This window comes from Oncorhynchus mykiss, chromosome 20, assembly GCF_057628025.1.
Source record: "Oncorhynchus mykiss isolate SJ-2025 chromosome 20, ASM5762802v1, whole genome shotgun sequence".
NCBI lineage: Eukaryota > Metazoa > Chordata > Actinopteri > Salmoniformes > Salmonidae > Oncorhynchus > Oncorhynchus mykiss.
Window position 1 is genome coordinate 34,549,473 of NC_143041.1, and position 19,843 is coordinate 34,569,315.

Sequence of the window (19,843 nt, forward strand, 5' to 3'; positions counted from 1 at the left end):
AGAGGGAAGGAAGGAGAAAAGAGAGAGGGAAGGAAGGAGAAAAGAGAGAGAGGGAAGGAAGGAGAAAAGAGAGAGGGAAGGAAGGAGAAAAGAGAGAGAGGGAAGGAAGGAGAAAAGAGAGGGAGGGAAGGAAGGAGAAAAGAGAGAGAGGGAAGGAAGGAGAAAAGAGAGAGAGGGAAGGAGAAAAGAGAGGGAGGGAAGGAGAAAAAAGAGAGAGGGAAGGAGAAGAGAGAGAGGGAAGGAGAAGAGAGAGAGGGAAGGAGAAGAGAGAGAGGGAAGGAGAAAAGAGAGTGAGGGAAGGAGAAAAGAGAGAGGGAAGGAGAAAAGAGAGCGAGGGAAGGAGAAAAGAGAGAGAGGGAAGGAGAAAAGAGAGAGAGGGAAGGAGAAAAGAGGGGAAAACAAGCAGCAAAGAGCCATAGAAACAGTAAATAAAAAAATAAGTCAGATCTCCAGTAGCAGGCTAGCTGAGGATGAAGATGAATCATAACTCAGAGTAAAGTAGAGCAATCAGACATGTCAGACAGCGAGAGAACTGCCCGTTTGTTTTAAAGAGAATGAGCTCCACATACAGAACCACAACACAAATACATCCCCCGTATTTCCACATGGGAGGCTGGGTGCAACCCCTGCTCTGTCTGGTCTGAATGAGAGAAAGAATATATAAAACCAGACAGACAGGTCTGTAGCCTCTGGAGTGGTGCCACACCTCTTAAAGTGATGCTCCAAAGCTTTTGTAACATTTTAAATCAGTAGTTTTGAAAGTCGTGCTCACGAGCCAAAACGGGTTCCTGAAAATTTGGTCCCCAATTTCTTCCCCCGACAAATACGGACAATATGTTACAAATGTATAAGTGCTTAAGATACCGGACTGCATCTTTAATACAACAAACATACCTGTAGTAACAGGGAGCACTTTAGAGTAGAGGACAAACTGCTCTAGCCTGTGTTCTGCACAGGGATGGTAGGAACCAATCACAGTTGTCTGCATTTATGCCACTTGTTATATTCGTCGACAACTATCCTATCATTTTGATCCAAGCTCAATAACCACTGTGTAGCTTGTCCCGTTTTTAAGTGTGTATGAGACATTAGCATCACATAATAATGACAATTATTTGGCGGGTGCTTATATTTGTCCTATTTCACACACTTACATGTTTTATTTATTTTACCTTTATTTAACCAGGCAAGGCAGTTAAGAACAAATTCTTATTTTCAATGAGGGCCTAGAAACAGTGGGTTAACTGCCTGTTCAGGGGCAGAATGACAGATTTGTACCTTGTCCGCTCAAGGGTTTGAACTTGCAACCTTTTCGGTTACACAGTATTTTATGTTTTTGAATAATATAAGTTCTCAATATGCTTCATGAGTAGTACATGACCCTCAGGTGGCAACACATACATTACAAATGATTTCAAATTAGTCTTTCTCCATTCTGAATGTTTTACACTATTAAATTCAACCCAAAATAATTCTCTCTATTTTCAGCCATGTCTGCATTTCCTGCACTCATTTGAGGTCATTTCCACACTGCCACATAGGGCTACACGTTATGGGCAAACAGTCTAGGCATTGTTTTCTACCAAATGTTTCAATTGTGATTGACTTGTGATTTAGAGCTAAACACTTTGGTGAACTGTTGGAATCATGGACATAGAATGATTGTGCAGTTATATAATAGCACGTGTGAATTGGATATTTTTTTTGTTGCATATCCCAACTCCCCCTTAGACACCTTCAGAGAGTGGGGTCACGGCCAGGGTCAGGCATGATCCATGGCGACTCCCGAGCAATTACGGTTAACACCTCAAGGGCCTCGTCGGCTCGGGGATCCGAACTAGCAACGTTTCGGTAAATTTTTATTTTACCTTTATTTAACTAGGCAAATCAATTAAGAACAAATTCTTATTTTCAATGACGGCCTAGGAACAGTGGGTTAACTGCCTGTTCAGGGGCAGAACGACAGATTTGTACCTTGTCAGCTAGGTGATATGAACTTGCAACCTTTCGGTTACTAGCCCAACGCTCTAACCACTAGGCTACCCTGCCGCCCACTAATGGTCCAACTCCTAACTGCTAGGCTACATTCTGCCCTACATGGGCTTCTTAAAGCACACGCTAAGTGTAGCAAAGAAAGCTTTGTTTGAAGGTTAGTTTGTGTTCAAACAGGTATGGCAGAGAGGTATTGTTTGGTGTAAAAACAGTGTGGGTGTGTCCTAGTGCAGGACACCAGATAGCTTCCTTTCCTTCCCTCTCTGACCAATAAACTTAGCTTATCTATTGCACTTCTTACAGTACACTTATAGCTGGCATAAACGGTGCATTCGGAAATGATTCAGACCCCTTGACTTTTCCACATTTTGTTATTTATACAGCCTTATTCTAAAATTGATTCAATATTTGTTTTGCCTCAATCTACACACAATACCCCATAATAACAAAGCAAAAACAGTTTTTTTTAATATAATTTCTTTGCCATAAAAAATAAAACAGAAATACCTTATTTATATAAGTATTGAGACCCTTTGCTATGAGACTGATATTGAGCTCAGCTGTGGTAAATTCAATTGATTGGACATGATTTGGAAAGACATGCCTGTCTATATAAAGGTCCCACAGTTGAGTGCATGTCAGAGCAAAAACCAAGCCATGAGGTCGAAGGTATTGTCCTTAAAGCCCCAAGACAGGATTGTGTCGAAGCACAGATTTGGGGAAGGGTACCGAAACATTTATGCAGCATTGAAGGTCCCCAAGAACACAGTGGCCTCCATTCTTAAATGGAAGAAGTTTGGAACCACCAAGACTCTTCCTAGAGCTGGCTGCCTGCCAAACTGAGCAATCGGGGGAGAAGGGCATTGTTCAGGGAGGTGACCACGAACCAGATGGTCACTCTGACAGAGCTCTAGAGTTTCCCTGTGGAGATGGGAGGACATTCCAGAAGAACAACCATCTTTGCAGCACTCCACCAATCAGGCCTTTATGGTAGAGTGGCCAGAAGGAAACCACTCCTCAGTAAAACACACATGGACAGCCTGCTTGGATTTGCCAAAAGGAAACAAAGACTCTCAGACCATGATAAACAAGATTATCTGGTCTTATGAAACCAATATTGTACTCTTTGGCACAATCCCTACAGTGAAGCATGGTGGTGGCAGCATCATGCTGTGGGGATATTTTCAGCGGCAGGGACTGGGAGACAAGTCAATATCGAGGGAAAGATGAACAGAGCAAAGTACAGAGAGATCTTTGATGAAAACGGGGCAAAGGTTCACCTTCCAATAGGACAACGACCCTAAGCACACAGCCAAGACAATGCAGGAGTGGCTTCGCAACAAGTGTCTGAATGTTCTTGAGTGGCCCAGCCAGAGCCCGAATTTGAACCCGATCAAACATCTCTGGAGAGACCTGAAAATAGCTGTGCAGCGACACTCCCCATCCAACCTGACAGAGCTTGAGAGGATCTGCAGAGAAGAATGGGAGAAACTCCCCAAATACAGGTGTGCTCTATGGGGTATTTTGTGTAGATTGATGATGGATTTTCTTTTTTTAATCAATTTTAGAATAAGTCTGTAACGTAACAAAATGTCAAGGGGTCTGAATACTTTCTGAATGTACTGTATCTGCAGCTACTATTTAACCATTAATACCATGCTCTGCTCTGTTTTATGATGTGCAGGTCTGGGGCAACAAACATGCTAGTCGAGGTTATCACCAACCGACACTCACAAAGTCTCTCCTTCCCTCCACACCAACCCCCACGCCACCTCTCTGCAGCGCCACCGATCCAGTATCCTTTAGATCACACACTCCTCCACCAGCCACGCACATTTGAATATCAGAGTGTGTGTGTGTGTGTGTGTGTAAAAAAAAGCAGAAGAGCATCCATCTGAGGAGCACACAGGAAGTGCTTTTAGGCGATTAGCACGTTGCCGCTGCGCTGGATAGTGAATTATCATCGCTGTTATGATTATCCTCATTATCCTTGCTCTTATCAAAAAGGCATCAAAGCGAGAGGCGGCAAGGCGAGCGAGGGATGTGCTAGCTGGTTAATGGGCCACTTGTGTTTGTGAGTGGAGGGGTGGAGGAGTAGAGAGAGAGCTAATGAGAGAGATTAGCCTGTTGACTGTTAGCGCAATGCTAAGCAACTCGCTACCGGAGCAGCACCAGCCCGGGTGGTGGCCCATCGGCAAGTTAAAACAACCCGCCTCTCCGTCGGGCCAGCTCCTGCCCTCCATTCAAATTCATGACATGATTGGGGTAACAGACAGACAAAAGACGACAGGTGCCGGAGCACATATTAGGCTATTTTCCCTTGCAAACTGATCTCTTTTATCCTTCTAATGCACTGATTTGAAGACACAAAACAACAGAGGCATTAGGTTAGTGGTGAAATAATTAATGACGTCTCTTCGGGCAGTTCTCTATAGATGTGTACAGAAGGATTGCAATAGTGGGTAGAGATGACAGATTACACCAGCTCAGGGTTAAGTTCATTAGGTCAGACAGACAGTAGCAAAATGTTTGAAACTTTTCCCAAAGGAAAAAAAACTAAAAACAAAACAGTTCTTATTGGACAAGTCCATGTAGTCTGTCACTGTTTCAGTGCAACTTCAATGCCTTATTGAAACAGAGCAGGTTATGAAGAACAGAAGAGAGGCCACATACCAGATGCTTATCTCCTGATCTGCAGTGTGGTTGCCGTGGCAGCAGGGCCTAGCTGTAAAGGGAACTGATTGTATTCTAGGTGGTGATGGTGGCAGAGCGAGGCATGAGAAGAGAGGCTGATGTGGAGGGATCAATACACGCTTCGCTTAAAGTGCTGAGGCCAGCAGTCTAGCCCCATTCTCCTCAAACCTCCATCACAAAGAGGTGGCTAGGCTTCAGTGACTGACTGGGAGAGAGAGATCAGCCCAGATGTCATTCTTTGAGAGTGCAGTAAAAGCATGAGACCCTACCTTACGAACAACAATTTAATGGCCCCACACCACAATTCAAATATTGCATTGATATCTAAACATGCCATTTTGAAGTTAAAAGGTGGATAAAGGCACACACACACACACACACACCATCCCACCCTCCCTCCCTCTTGCACCGAAACCTCTGACTCAAACCTGTAACACCTCTAATAGGTACACAAAGGTGTGTCACGATGCTTACGCATTTATAACCACTAAGGTTGGTTAGATTTCAACTGATCATTGTAACAGTGGGGGTTACTTAACAACCTGGTCTGTCTGATATTGGAACAAGGAGTAAGATATGTTTCAACAAGTTGGCGTCTTACTTTATTGGTGAAGCTGGTTTATGTGTGTTTTTATTAAGTGTGTGTGGGTGCCTTGTCTGTGTCTGCCTGCTTGCCTTCCTTTCTGCCTGCCTTTCTGCCTGCCTGCCTGCAGTAAACAGGTATCTCCACTGATTAGAAAGGACAGAAAGACACTAACCTAATAGGTTAATCATTTTTTCAGAGGTCTCTGATAAACCTTTCAATGTGGTTTTAAACTCCTCTGACACTGAGAAATACACGTGGGTCTAATCTGTGCTAGAGGTCAAAGCAAACAAGGAGAGTTGACCAAAAGACGTTAGATTCGGCTTGGCATTCTCCTCATAAAGGAGCAATTGTTTTTGCTCTGGCGACGTTTGGTAACCCCCACAGTATTCTAAACAGAGAACTGAGCAAGGAGGAAACCCTTCAGGCCTGGTGAGGAAGTTGATTTACAGAGACACACCAACTCACAGACAGACACCTCTATGGGACTGTGTGCTTGACCAGTGTAAGGAGTGGAGTTCCCTACTTGAGGGAGACTAGCCCTCTCACAGAAGGGTTATCTGGCTGTGTGTGTGGCTGCATGCGTCAGCTGAATGTACTCATTGCCACAACATGCACTGTCAGACAAAACAATGCCCAAATAGCAGGCATATGGGTAAATACAAAACCGTTGAACCCAAACAGAGATGATGAAAACATAAAGATGTTAAAGAACAGCGATGAGTACCACAACACACACAAACCCACATTGCAGCTGCTATGTTTCTTGTTTTCATTTAACTAGGAAAGTCAGTTAAGAACAAATTCTTATTTACAATGACGGCCTACCCCAGCCAAACCCTCCCCTAACCGGGACGACTCTGGGCCAATTGTGCGCCTCCCTATGGGACTCCCGATCAAGGCCGGTTGGAATACAGCCCGGGATCGAACCAGAGTCTTTAGTGATGACTCTAGCACTAAGATGCAGTGCCTTAGACCACTGCCTCACTCGAGAGGCCAAGTCACCTGACTACCAGTCATAGGAGTCAGACAGCTAGTATCAGGTTGTGACGATAAACAGTGTACTTTAGCTCACCGACTTAGACTAGTAGAGGGAGTGACACAGATAGCCTAACATAGGCCTATATAGAGGAAGACCAGGAAAGGAAGGGGGAGAAAATAAAATAAAAATAAAATAAAAATAATAAATAAATAAAAAAAACTTCAATGCTATTTGGCTCTAAACAGACAGTACATGGTGGTAGACTATCTGACCAATGTGACTGATAGAAAACTGAGGAAAACACTGACTAGGTACAAACTCTGAGCACAGTCTGGCTATAGAGACCGGTCGTCACAGACAAACCTGGCTGCCCAGAGAGGACAGGCTGTGCTCACTGCTCCAGGGGAGAGGTAGAGACAGAGCTGCATTTCCTATTACACTGTGACAAATACTCAGACCTAAGAGAATATTTCTTTCCCCAAATTATAATTCAATACAAAGAATTTGAAACTTATCTTTCATACCAGGTCATGTGTCTTCTCAGTCATGAGAGAGAGACCGTCTTCTCAGTCATGTTGACACTGGTCCACTACCATTGCTTTAATGTATTGTTGTTCTTATTAATATTATTGTTGTTGTTAATGGTAATCCCATGTCCACTACTACTATTAATATTGCTGTTGGTCCCACCATTTATTTATATATAAATATATTTTATATATTTATATTTTTCAATATGTATACTTTGACAATGTAAGTAATAATGAACTTCAAATGTCAAAGTCAATTGAATTGAATAGACACAGAGAGAGAGAGCGAGAGAGAGACAGAGAGAGAGAGAGAGACACAGAGCTGAAACTCAGCTTGGCCCTTAAGACCCTGACACATTTTTACAGATGCACAATTGAGAGCATCCTATCGGGCTGTATCACCACCTGGTACGGCAACTGGACCGCTCACAACTGCAGGGCTCTCCAGAGGGTGGTGCGGTCTGCCCAATGCATTACAGGTAAAAAAGCAGATAACGAAGGAAGATTCAGACAAGTGAGAACATTTCGTCAGTCACCACAAGGAAAAAGGCTATTTTAGGCATAGGGGTTAGGTTTATAATTAGGGGTTAGGTTTATAATTGGGGGTTGGGTTGAAGGTTCTAATTAGGGGTTGGGTTGAAGGTTATAATTAGGGGTTAGGTTTATAATTGGGGGTTGGGTTGAAGGTTATAATTAGGGGTTGGGTTGAAGGTTATAATTAGGGGTTGGGTTGAAGGTTATAATTAGGGGTTGGGTTGAAGGTTATAATTAGGGGTTGGGTTGAAGGTTATAATTAGGGGTTGGGTTGAAGGTTATAATTAGGGGTTAGGTTGAAGGTTATAATTAGGGGTTAGGTTGAAGGTTATAATTAGGGGTTAGGTTGAAGGTTATAATTAGGGGTTAGGTTGAAGGTTATAATTAGGGGTTAGGTTGAAGGTTATAATTAGGGGTTAGGTTGAAGGTTATAATTAGGGGTTAGGTTGAAGGTTATAATTAGGGTTAAAATAAGGGGATAGGGGATGGAATTCTGAATGGAAATACAGGGTTAGGTCCCCACAAGGATAGTAAAACATGTGCTGTGTGTGAGGGGAGGTAGGTGTGAATGCCTTCCATCTATCTCTTAGGGACCATGTGGTTTAGAGTTCCGCCAGCTAACACCGATTCGTGGCAGAGGAGAGATGTTGCAGAATCATGTCAAAAAGAGCAGCACTAAGGCAACTATTGAAACAAATGAAAATGCTTGTGCTCTTTTGAGAAGACGGGAAAAAGTATTTCATTTGTGTGGAGAATGTCAGCAATGATTGATTTGAATAGACAAGTAATTGACAATGACAATACTTTTTCCATAAACGAATAACTATCGTCTCAGCTTTTCTTGACATTACAATGTAATAACTTGACACCAATGCGTTGCTGTGCATTCTTTGAACATAGGACTAAGAGCATTATGAATTCCGTTTTACTGTACCATACAAAAGCCTTTAAAACCACAGTAGCACTGCCCCAGTGGTCACCCCCCTCCGCCCAAACCCTGATCAATGTTCTGCGTCGTCACACTGCGATTTCCTTTAAAACCCAGCCTGTTTATTCAAGCACTCTCTCTCCCACCCTCCAACGGTCACAGTTTAGCATCATTTCAACAGAGCTCGCCAGCTTGTAGTCCTAAAATCCAGAAATAAGGGTACCTCTGGCTCATTACCTCTGGCTCATTCAGCAATCCCTATGGAAAAAATGAATGGTGAAAAACTGGGTTTTTGGAATAAACACCAAAAACATGGTCAGGGGTTAACACAGGCTTAGGAGATCTTATACAGGTTGTTCTATGAGATAATGGCAGTCAGTTAAACATGACCTTTATTATGACAAATGCTTCAAAATTCACAAAAAAAGTGACATTAGCTGATCTCTTAAGCCTGTGTTTACCACAGACCTTATTTTCGGTGTTCATCCAAAAACGCTTTTCCCCATAGGCATTAGTCCAATGAACCATGGCGGAGTTAGTGTCTACAAAAAGACACCATTACTCGCTCTCTCTATGGGGCATAAAGTCCTACACGTCTTCCCCCCTCCGACCTCTCCACTCTCAGAAATCAGACATGCAAAACTACAAACATGCTTAATTAAACACACTCCTAAAGTATGAACACACAGTAAAGTCACACTAGTCTTAATTAAACCGGATCAGGCAGTGACGCTTTCAGAAAAGTGCTTCCCCATTGGGATAGGGGCACCAACTGTTGTTTTGTGATTGGGGCCCTAAAGAGTGGAGGGGCACACTTCTGCCTGAAGAGGAGAGCGATAATACATTTGCAACCCAAATTCAGAGCAGCCACGTTTATTTGATTACTGCACTCTGATGTCATGTAACCAAGACAACGGAAGCGTTGCTCAGGGTGTGTGTGTGGTGGTGGGGGTGTACGGCTACCTCCTCCTGTCTGTCAGGAGATGAAAAATTTGTGCAGCTGCAGTCATTAAAAGCAGTCACCTCCAAACAAAGGCCAGATCATATCAGCAGAGACACGAGCTTTGATGGGTTGATAGGGGGCAGCAACAACAGCCAAGGCGGCTGGTTCAGTTGGAGAAATCAGAAGCCACCAGAGATGGACAGAGGAGACGCAACTTACTAACCCCACAGGGACAATGCACAGAGAGGACAAGGATAGACGGTCATGATGAATATAACTGAATTAAGGCGACGTCAAAAAGAAAGAACCACGGCAAGAAGGCACACGGTTTTTGCTCATATTTCACTCCCTTCAAAATCATACAGCCTGGGTTGAATGACAGGAATTCATGGTTTAACTTTCTAGTGCAACACCATTAGCATAGTTCAAAGTGTTGCTCCTGTCAGTCTGTCCATGAAAACCAGACATCTGTGATTTAATGTGATGGTCTTTGTAATCCTCCTCATCTTTCTCTTCCATTGTGCTATCAACATGGGAAAACAAATGATCCAACCAACCACACGAAGGACAACAGCACATTTAAAGTCATTGTTAAATCACGCAGACCTTTTCTAGACTGACTAATGTCAGGCAGCAACCAGAGGTCACTGGTACTGTACTTTTCAAGAAACTCGTCAGTTTTTGTTCCTACAGGCAAATGGCTTACAATTGGAAAACACCACCTCAATCCCCACACACTTCTCCAGATGGGCCGAGTTGCTGCACACATCGTTAATGTTGGAACACCAAGGGTGTTGACCTCAGCACACTGGAGCCAATAGAAGAATAGGAGTGAGAGAAGTTAGTTTACAGCGTGGTCCTTTATAGCTCAGTTGGTAGAGCATGGCGTTTGTAGCGCTAGGGTGGTGGGTTTGATTCTCAGGACCATCCATTTGTAAAATGTACATATGTACGAGTCATTAAAACTCGTTTTTCAACCACTCCACAAATTTCTTGTTAACAAAATATAGTTTTGGCAAGTCAGTTAGGACATCTACTTTGTGCATGACACAAGTCAGTTAGGACATCTACTTTGTGCATGACACAAGTCAGTTAGGACATCTACTTTGTGCATGACACAAGTCATTCTTCCAACAATTGTTTACCAACGGATTATTTCACTGTATCATAATTCCAGTGGGTCAGAAGTTTACATACACTAAGTTGACTGTGCCTTGAAACAGCTTGGAAAATTCCAGAAAATTATGTCATGGCTTTAGAAGCTTCTGATAGGCTAATTTACATCATTGGAGTCAATTGGGGGTGTACCTGTGGATGCATTTCAAGGCCTACCTTCAAACTCAGTGCCTATTTGCTTGACATCCTGGGAAAAGCAAAAGAAATCAGCCAAGATCTCAGAAAAAAATGTGTAGACCTCCACAAGTCTGGTTCATCCTTGGGAGCAATTTCCAAATGCCTGAAGGTACCACGTTCACCTGTACAAACAATAGTACACAAGTATAAACACGATCGGACATATAAACACGATGTCATACAGCTCAGGAAAGAGACACGCTCTGTCTCCTAGAGATGAACGTACTTGGTGCGAAAAGTACAAATCAATCCCAGAACAACAGCAAAGGACCTTATGAAGATGCTGGAGGAAACAGGTACAAAAGTATCTATATCCACAGTAAAAACGAGTCCTATATCGACATAACCTGAAAGGCCACTCAGCAAGGAATTGGAGTCACTGCTCCAAAGCCGCCATAAAAAAGCCAGACTACGGTTTGCAACTAACTGCACATGGGGACAAAGATCGTACTTTTTGGAGAAATATCCCCTCGTCTGATGAAACAAAAATAGAACTGTTTGGCCATAATGACCATCGTTATGTTTGGAGGAAAAAGAGGGATGCTTGCAAGCCGAAGAACACTATCCCAACCGTGAAGCACGGGGGTGGTAGCATCATGTTGTGAGGGTGCTTTGCTGCAGGAGGGACAGGTGCACTTCACAAAATAGGATGGCATCACGATGGAGGAAAATTATCTGGATATATTGAAGCAACATCTCAAGACATCAGTCACCCAACTTATTGTGGGAAGCTTGTGGAAGGCTACCTGAAACATTTGACCCAAGTTAAACAATTCAAAGGCAATGCTACCAAATACTAATTGAGTGAATGTAAACTTCTGACCCACTGGGAATGTGATGAAAGAAATAAAAGCTGAACTAAATCATTCTCTGCTATTATTCTGACATTTCACATTCTTAAAATAAAGTGGTGATCCTAACTGACCTAAGACAGGGAATTGTTACTAAGATTAAATGTCAGGAATTTGGCTAAGGTGTATGTAAACTTCCAACGTCAACTGTAAGTCAGTTTGGATAAATGGCATTTCGTATTATTATATCAATATTAGTTAACCATTCCCGTCTCTTAATAACAGACATGTCAACTTCTGCTAATCCGAATGGCCTCAATTAGACGGCACCCGATAAGAGACAATGCACACCAATACCACAGTTCTGAAGATGTATATCCTAACCTTTCTTCATTATGGGTCAAAGTCCATCACACTGTGATAAAATGGCACTCTTGTTAAAGGGATACTTCAGGATTTTTACAATGAAACCCTTTATTCAATTCAAATGGGGCATTATTGGTATGGGAAACGTGTTTACAACAAGTTTAAAAAAAAATGTATAATCAATAAAGAGTGAAAAGACAAAACATCAACAAGGAAGATATTTGAATTTTACAGTAAATACTGCACTCAAAAAGGTTTGTACAGTGTTTTAGCAATGTGAATTTGTAGTATGAACAGTAGGGGAAGGAAAATAAATTAATATTGGTGGTATTTACAATGTTTGTACTCCACTGGTTGCCCTTTTCTCATGGCAACAGGTCACAAATCTTGCAGCTGTGAATGCACACTGCGGTATTTCGCCTAACAAATATGGGAGTTTATCAAATGTTTGATTTGTTTTGAAATTCTTTGTGGGTCTGTGGGAAATATATATCTCTAAAGTGGTCATAAATTTGGCAGGAGTTTCGCAAGTGCAGCTAAGTTTGCACCTCATTTTGTGGGCAGCGGGCACATAGCCTGTCTTCTTCCTATGGCGGCCTCTCAATAGCAAGGCTATGCTCACTCAGTCTGTACATAGTCAAGAATTTTCCTAAATTTGGGGTCAGTCACATTGGTCAGGTATTCTGTCACTGTGTACTCTCTGTTTAGGGTCAGATAGTATTCCAATTTGCTCTGTTATTTGATTGATTCTTTCCAGTGTGTCAAATAGTTATGTTTTTGCTTCCTTATAATTTGGTTAGTCCAAATGTGTTTCTGTCCTGAGGCTGTGGGGTCTATTTGCATTTGTGAACAGAGCCCCAAAACCAGCTGGCTGAGGGGACACTTCGACTCATCTCTCTGTAGCTGAGGGCATTATGGTGGAACGTGTGAGCATCGCTTCCTTTTAGGTGGTTGTAGATTTTAACACATATTTTCTGGATTTTGATAACTAGCGGGTATAATCCTAATTATGCTCTGCATGGATTGTTTAGGGTTTTGCGTTGTACACCAAGTATATTTTTTCAAATTGGGTGTTTGTCCCATTTTGTGAATTATTGGTTGGTGAGTGGACCCCAAACCTTAATTTATAGAATCCATTCTATGGTAGTAAGTATTTTTAGCCAGATCCTAATTGGGATGTTGAGTTTTATGTTCCTTTTTGATGGCATAGAAGACCCTTTCCTTGTCTTTTAGATCGTTCACAGCCTTGTGGAAGTTAGCTGTGGCGCTGACGTTTAGGCGGAGGTAGGTATAGTTCTTTGTGTGCTCTAGGGCAACAGTGTCTAGATAGATTTTATATTTGTTGTCTGGCTACTGGACTTTTTTTGGAACACCATTATTTTTGTCTTGCTAAGATTCACTGTCAGGGTCATGTCAGACAGAATCTGTGCAGAAGATCTACGTGCTGCTGTAGGCCCTCCTTGGTTGGGGACAGAAGCACCAGGTCATCTGCAACTAGTTGACATTTGATTTCAGCTTATAGTAGGATGAAGCCGGGTGCTGCAGACTGTTCTAGTGCCCTCTCCAATGCATTGATATGTTGAAGAGCGTGAGGCTCAAGCTGCATCCCTGTCTCACCCCACGGCCCTGAGGAAAGAAATCTGTTCATAGCCAATTTTAGATGAACACTTGTTTGTGTTCATTGATTTTTTTTAAATGTTGTCCCCCCCCCCCACTCAACACCGCTTTCCATCAATTTGTATAGCCAACCCTAATGCCAAATTGAGCCAAAAGCTTACTTGACTTGAACAAGGCATGAGAAGGCTTTGCTTTTGTTTTATTTGTCTGACAATAAGGGTGTATTTGTGGTCTGTTTGTGCGGAGTCCATTTGACATTTGCTCAGGACATTGTTTTCACTGAGAAAATGTTAGAGTCCGCTGTTGATACAGCAGAGGATTTTTCCAAAATGGCTGTTGACGCAGATTCCACTAATTATTGGATTCAAAAATTTGTCTCCACTTTTGTGGATTGGGGTGATCGGGCCTTGATTCCAAATATTGGGGAAGATGCCAGAGCTGAGGATGTTGTTAAAGAGTTTTAGTATAGCCATTTGGAATTTGTGAGCTGTATTCAGGATACCATCAACACCACCAGCCTTTTTGGGTTGGAGGGATTTATTTTATCCTGTAGTTCATTCAATGTAAATTGGAGAATCCAGTGTGTGCTGATAGTCTTTAATAGATGATTCTAAGATTTGTAGTTTATCATGTATATATGTTTTTGATGTTTGTTCTAGAGCCGAAGGATTTGAGACGTGGTTTATTCATACATCCTCATTTTGGATAGGTAGCTCTTCGTGTTGTTGTTCGTTTACTGTGTTCCAATTTTCCCCACACATGGTTAGATTCTATGGATTCTTCAATGAGAATTCACTGTTTTCTGTCATGCTGTTCCTCCTTTTATCTTAATGTATTTCTGTATTGTTTCACCATAGCGAAGGCTCAAGTTCTGGGTCTCTGTTTTTGGTTGGACATGTTTCTCAATTTATTTTGTAGGGTTTTACATTCTTCATCAAACCATTTGTCATCATTGTAAATTTTAGGTTGTCTGCTTGACATTTTCACATTTGACAGGAAGCTGAAAATTGTGTAATATACTGTTTAGGCTTTTCAGGGAAATGTTTCCTCCAGGAACTTGTCAAAAAGGGATTCAATTTGTTTTTTGGTAGGTTTCAACACTACTCTCCTCCCATCTATAGCGTTTCTTAATAGTATGCAGTTTATTTGGCTTTAATACCTAATGATCGAGTGTTGCTCTGTTCAAGTAGACTGATTTTTGCTGTGATCTGATATCAGATATCAGTGGGCTGACTGAACGCTCAGAGACTCTGGGTTGAGGTGTGTAGTCTACAGTAGAGGTCGACCGATTATGATTTTTCAACGCCGATACCGATTATTGGAGTACCAAAAAAGCCGCTACCGATTAATCGGCCGATTTGTATTATTTATTTGTAGTAATGACAATACTGAATGAATACTGAATGACAACAATACTGAATGAACTTATTTTAACTTAATATAGTACATCAATAAAATCAATTTAGCCTCAAATAAATAATGAAACATGTTCAATTTGGTTTAAATAATGCAAAAACAAAGTGTTTGAGAAGAAAGTAAAAGTGCAATATGTGCCATGTAAGAAAGCTAACGTTCAAGTTCCTTGCTCAGAACATGAGAACAAATGAAAGCTGGTGGTTCCTTTTAACATGAGTCTTCAATATTCCCAGGTAAGACGTTTTAGGTTGTAGTTATTATAGGAATTATAGGACTATTTCTCTCTATACCATTTGTATTTCATATATCTTTGACTATAGGATGTTCTTTATAGGCACTTTAGTATTGCCAGTGTAACAGTATAGTTTCCGTCCCTCTCCTAGCTCCTCCCTGGGCTCGAACCAGGAACACAACGACAACAGCCACCCTCAAAGCAGCGTTACCCATGCAGAGCAAGGGGAACAACCACTAAGTCTCAGAGCGAGTGACGATTGAAACGCTATTAGTGCACACCCCGCTAACTAGATAGCCATTTCACTTCGGTTACATCAGCCTCATCTCGGGAGTTGATAGGCTTGAAGTCATAAACAGCGCAATGCTTGACGCACAACGAAGAGCTGCTGGGAAAACGCAGTAAAGTGCTGTTTGAATGAATGCTTACGAGCCTGCTGCTGCCTAAAACTGCTCAGTCAGACTGCTCTATCAAATGATAGACTTAGTTATAACATAACAACACACAGAAATACGAGCCTTAGGTTATTCATATGGTAGAATCCGGAAACTATCATCTCGAAAACAAGACGTTTATTCTTTCAGTGAAATACGGAACCGTTCCGTATTTTATCTAAGGGGTGGCATCCATTAGTCTAAATATTCCTTTTACATTGCACAACCTTTAATGTTATGTCATAATTACGTAAAATTCTGGCAAATTAGGCAGCCCAAGCTGTTGCATATACACCAACTCTGCGTGCAATGAACGCAAGAGAAGTGACACAATTTCACCTGGTTAATATTGCCTGCTAACATGGATTTCTTTTAGCCATATGCAGGTTTAAAAATATACGTGTGTATTGATTTTAAGAAAGCCAATGATGTTCATGGTTAGGTACATATTGGAGCAACGATACGCACCGCATCAATAATATGCAATGCAGGACACGCTAGATAAACTAGTAATATCATCAACCATGTGTAGTTAACTGACATTAGTGATTATGATTGATTGATTTTTATAAGATAAGTTTAATGCTAGCTAGCAACTTACCTTGGCTTACTGCATTCGCGTAACAGGCAGTCTCCCCGTGGAGTGCAATGAGAGGCAGGTGGTTTGACTAGTAACTGTAAGGTTGCAAGATTGAATCCCCCGAGCTGACAAGGTGAAAATCTATCGTTCTGTCCCTGAACGAGGCAGTTAACCCACCATTCCTAGGCAGTCAATGAAAATAAGAATGTATTAACTGACTTGCCTAGTTAAAGATTAAATAAAGGTGTAAAAATATATATATATATATATTTAGATGTCGATCGAAATGCCCGATTCAATTAGAGCCGATTTCAAGTTTTCATAACAATCGATAATTGGTATTTTTGTATATCGGTAAAATCTGTGTCCCAAAATTTCCGATTGTTATGAAAACTTGAAAATCGGCCCTAATTAAAAATCGGGCATTCCGATTAAAATTCGGTCGACATCTAGCCTGCAGTACCCATTGCCAAGGGATGAGCTGTAGGTGTGTACCTACCATCGGATTCCCCGCAAAGCCTACCATTGGCTACGTACAGACCCAGCATTCGACTGAGCTGCAAGGAGTTGTGACCCATTTTTTGTTGGTTGTTTTGTGGTATGTGTTTAGGGAAGCATATTTGGGAGGGAATGCCTTCACCTCCAGGTAGGCATTTGTCTCCGTGTGCTGAGAATGTCGGGTTCTAGTCCAGTTCAGGCGTTTAGTTCACCAAACTAGTACGTGTCCCTGGGTATGGAAATGGTTGATCTCCCCCTCCAGACTGGATAAACTATGGGAATATAGGTAGCACACAGGAGGCCATTTTTATTTGTTGAGAGAGAATTTCCTTTAGAGTCTAGCAGCAACCAGTGGATCCATCTCCTCTATATCATGTTTCTTGCAGGATGACAATGTCTGCATTTCTGATTTATTTGGTGAAGTCTGGGTTCCTGCTCTTCGGGTCAAAAGCAGAGGACCTCAGACCTGTTGGAAGTGTTTGAAAATCGCATGCACCACCACTGTTCCAACCTTTTGATACAAAATGTATAGAGGCTGTCCCAGTCTCAGGGTCTTCGTTTCCACCCGGGGCCAATACCCTCCCTCTTGACAGAGGGATAGTGTGGTCTTATAGCACTGTGCCGTGCCAGGGGATTGTCTGTGTGGAAAATTAAATGTCCTATGTTCCCAGTCTTGAAACAGTCCGCAAATAGTGTCTTTGGATTGTCCCCGAGGAGCTTCTGTTTGTTGTCTTTTCGTGCGGTGTCATTTTTTATTTCTGAGGGGAACTGTACTATGATAGCCTCTGAACAGGGGTGTAACAAAGACTTGGAGGGGGCTTCAGAGCCCTCTGCATTTGGGATTGGTGAGGTTGTGATTCTCTGTTGCCATTGTTAGGTTCAAGGGCTTTCATACTTCAGCGCTAATTGAAGTTGCAGCTGGGTCTGTTCAGTCCTAGCAAGCTTGGTAGCTCTGTAGCCTTAACTTATCAGTGTTTATAAAGTAAAATATCTAGAGATTGTACCTTTCACGTCTTGGCTTTAGAAGCAGCTTCAGACTGAACAATACTCACTCAGGTCCAGGTTGGATGGTATTTTGATGTTTCTGCTGTTTGTTGGTTTACTAGAAAGTTAACTGGAGAGTCCTTGGAAGTAAGAATCATTCCAAGTAATGTTGCCCAAAATTCAGGCAGTAGGTTTGGAGTTGATTTAAAGTGACGGTTGTGTTGTAGAGGGTAGTATATTTTATAGGTCCTTGTGAAAAAACTCCAAGTTTATCTAACTAAATCTTTTTGCAGAAACGTTCAGGAGCCCATGACCTCTAGTACATACCATAGACTTCCAGTCATTTAGCACCCAGGTATTCATGAGTTCATCTGACACTGGGGAAGTAGATCAAGGTCCTCATTGCCAAAATCCGGAAGTTTCCCTTTAACGTAATAGGGAATGCTTTGTGTGGCCTTACAAACCCTACTATGTGTGCTTTTTTTAAAACCCTAGAAGGCCTTCATAACACTAATGAATGTGACACTATAAAGATCCTATAAAATTATTGAAATTCCATGTGACAACCCCCTCCTGTGATTGGTTATCAAATGATTGAAAACAAAAAGAGCATGCAATCTAACAGTATTTACTTTGGAAAAACATTGGAAAGCAGACTAATTAGCATATTACTGTGTGAAACATACATTTATGACTAAAGTATCACCTATAGGTAAGGCATGATTAATGTATTAAGTGTTTCACCTACAGTGCCTTCAGAAAGGACTCATACCCATCGACTTATTCCACATTTTGTTGTGTTAGATTTTTTTTTCTTACCCATCGACACACAATACCACATAATGATGTATTGTAAATGTATTGAAATTAAATATAATTTACATAAAAATTCACACCCGAGTCAATACATGTTAGAATCACCCTTGGCAGCAATTACAGTTGTGAGTCTATCTAGGTAAGTCTAAGAGCTTTGCACACCTGGATTGTACAGTCGTGGCCAAAAGTTGAGAATGACACAAATATTAATTTCCAAAGTTTGCTGCTTCAGTGTCTTTAGATATTTTTGTCAGATGTTACTATGGAATACTGAAGTATAATTACAAGCATTTCATAAGTGTCAAAGGCTTTTATTGAATATTACATGAAGTTGATGCAAAGAGTCAATATTTGCAGTGTTGACCCTTCTTTTTCAAGATCTCTGCAATCCGCCCTGGCATGCTGTCAATTAACTTCTGGGCCACTGATGGCAGCCCATTCTTGCATAATCAATGCTTGGCGTTTGTCAGAATTTGTGGGGTTTTGTTTGTCCACCCGCCTCTTGAGGATTGACCACAAGTTCTCAATGGGATTAAGGTCTGGGGAGTTTCCTGGCCATGGACCCAAAATATCAATGTTTTGTTCCCCGAGCCACTTAGTTATCACTTTTGCCTTATGGCAAGGTGCTCCATCATGCTGGAAAAGGCATTGTTCGTCACCAAACTGTTCCTGGATGGTTGGGAGAAGTTGCTCTCGGAGGATGTGTTGGTACCATCCTCTATTCATTGCCGTCTTCTTAGGCAAAATTGTGAGTGAGCCCACTCCCTTGGCTGAGAAGCAACCCCACACATGAATGGTCTCAGGATGCTTTACTGTTGGCATGACACAGGACTGATGGTAGCGCTCACCTTGTCTTCTCCGGACAAGCTTTTTTCCCCAGATGGCCCAAACAATCGGAAAGGGGATTCAGAGAAAATAACTTTACCCCAGTCCTCAGCAGTCCAATCCATGTACCTTTTGCAGAATATCGGTCTGTGCCTGATGTTTTTCCTGCAGAGAAGTGGCTTCTCTGTTGCCCTTCTTGACACCAGGCCATCCTACAAAAGTCTTCGCCTCACTGTGTGTGCAGATGCACTCACACCTGCCTGCTGCCATTCCTGAGCAAGCTCTGTACTGGTTGTCCCCCGATCCAGCAGCTGAATCAACTTTAGGAGATGGTTCTGGCGCTTGCTGGACTTTCTTGGGCGCCCTGAAGCCTTCTTCACAACAATTGAACCGCTCTCCTTGAAGTTCTTGATGATCCGATAAATGGTTGATTTCGGTGCAATCTTACTGGCAGCAATATCCTTGCCTATGAAGCCCTTTTTGTGCAAAGCAATGATGACAGCACGTGTTTCCTTGCAGGTGACCATGGTTGACAGAGGAAGAACAATGATTCTAAGCACCACCCTCCTCTTGAAGCTTCCATGTATGTTATTTGAACTCAATCAGCATGACAGAGTGATCTCCAGCCTTGTCCTCGTCAACACTCACACCTGTGTTAACTTCTCTAGGATAGGGGGCAGCATTCGGAATTTGCTATCCTCAGATCCTCAGTGCTATCCTCAGATAATAGCATCGTTTGCTTTCG

At 42.0% G+C, this 19,843-nt stretch overlaps 1 protein-coding gene across 7 annotated transcripts in view; it reads right to left on the minus strand.

The window, feature by feature from the left end:
- The window catches only part of foxn2a (forkhead box N2a), a 50,761-nt gene that overhangs the window by 23,203 nt on the left and 7,715 nt on the right, over window positions 1-19,843 (minus strand). For 2 of the 7 annotated variants that reach the window (XM_090212961.1, XM_090212964.1), the window contains exon 2: window positions 10,519-10,661. The exons of the other annotated variants lie outside the window; for them this stretch is intronic. The gene's annotated coding sequence lies outside the window, so the exon portion shown is untranslated. The remainder of the gene's footprint in view (window positions 1-10,518; window positions 10,662-19,843) is intronic. 7 annotated transcript variants of the gene reach the window in all.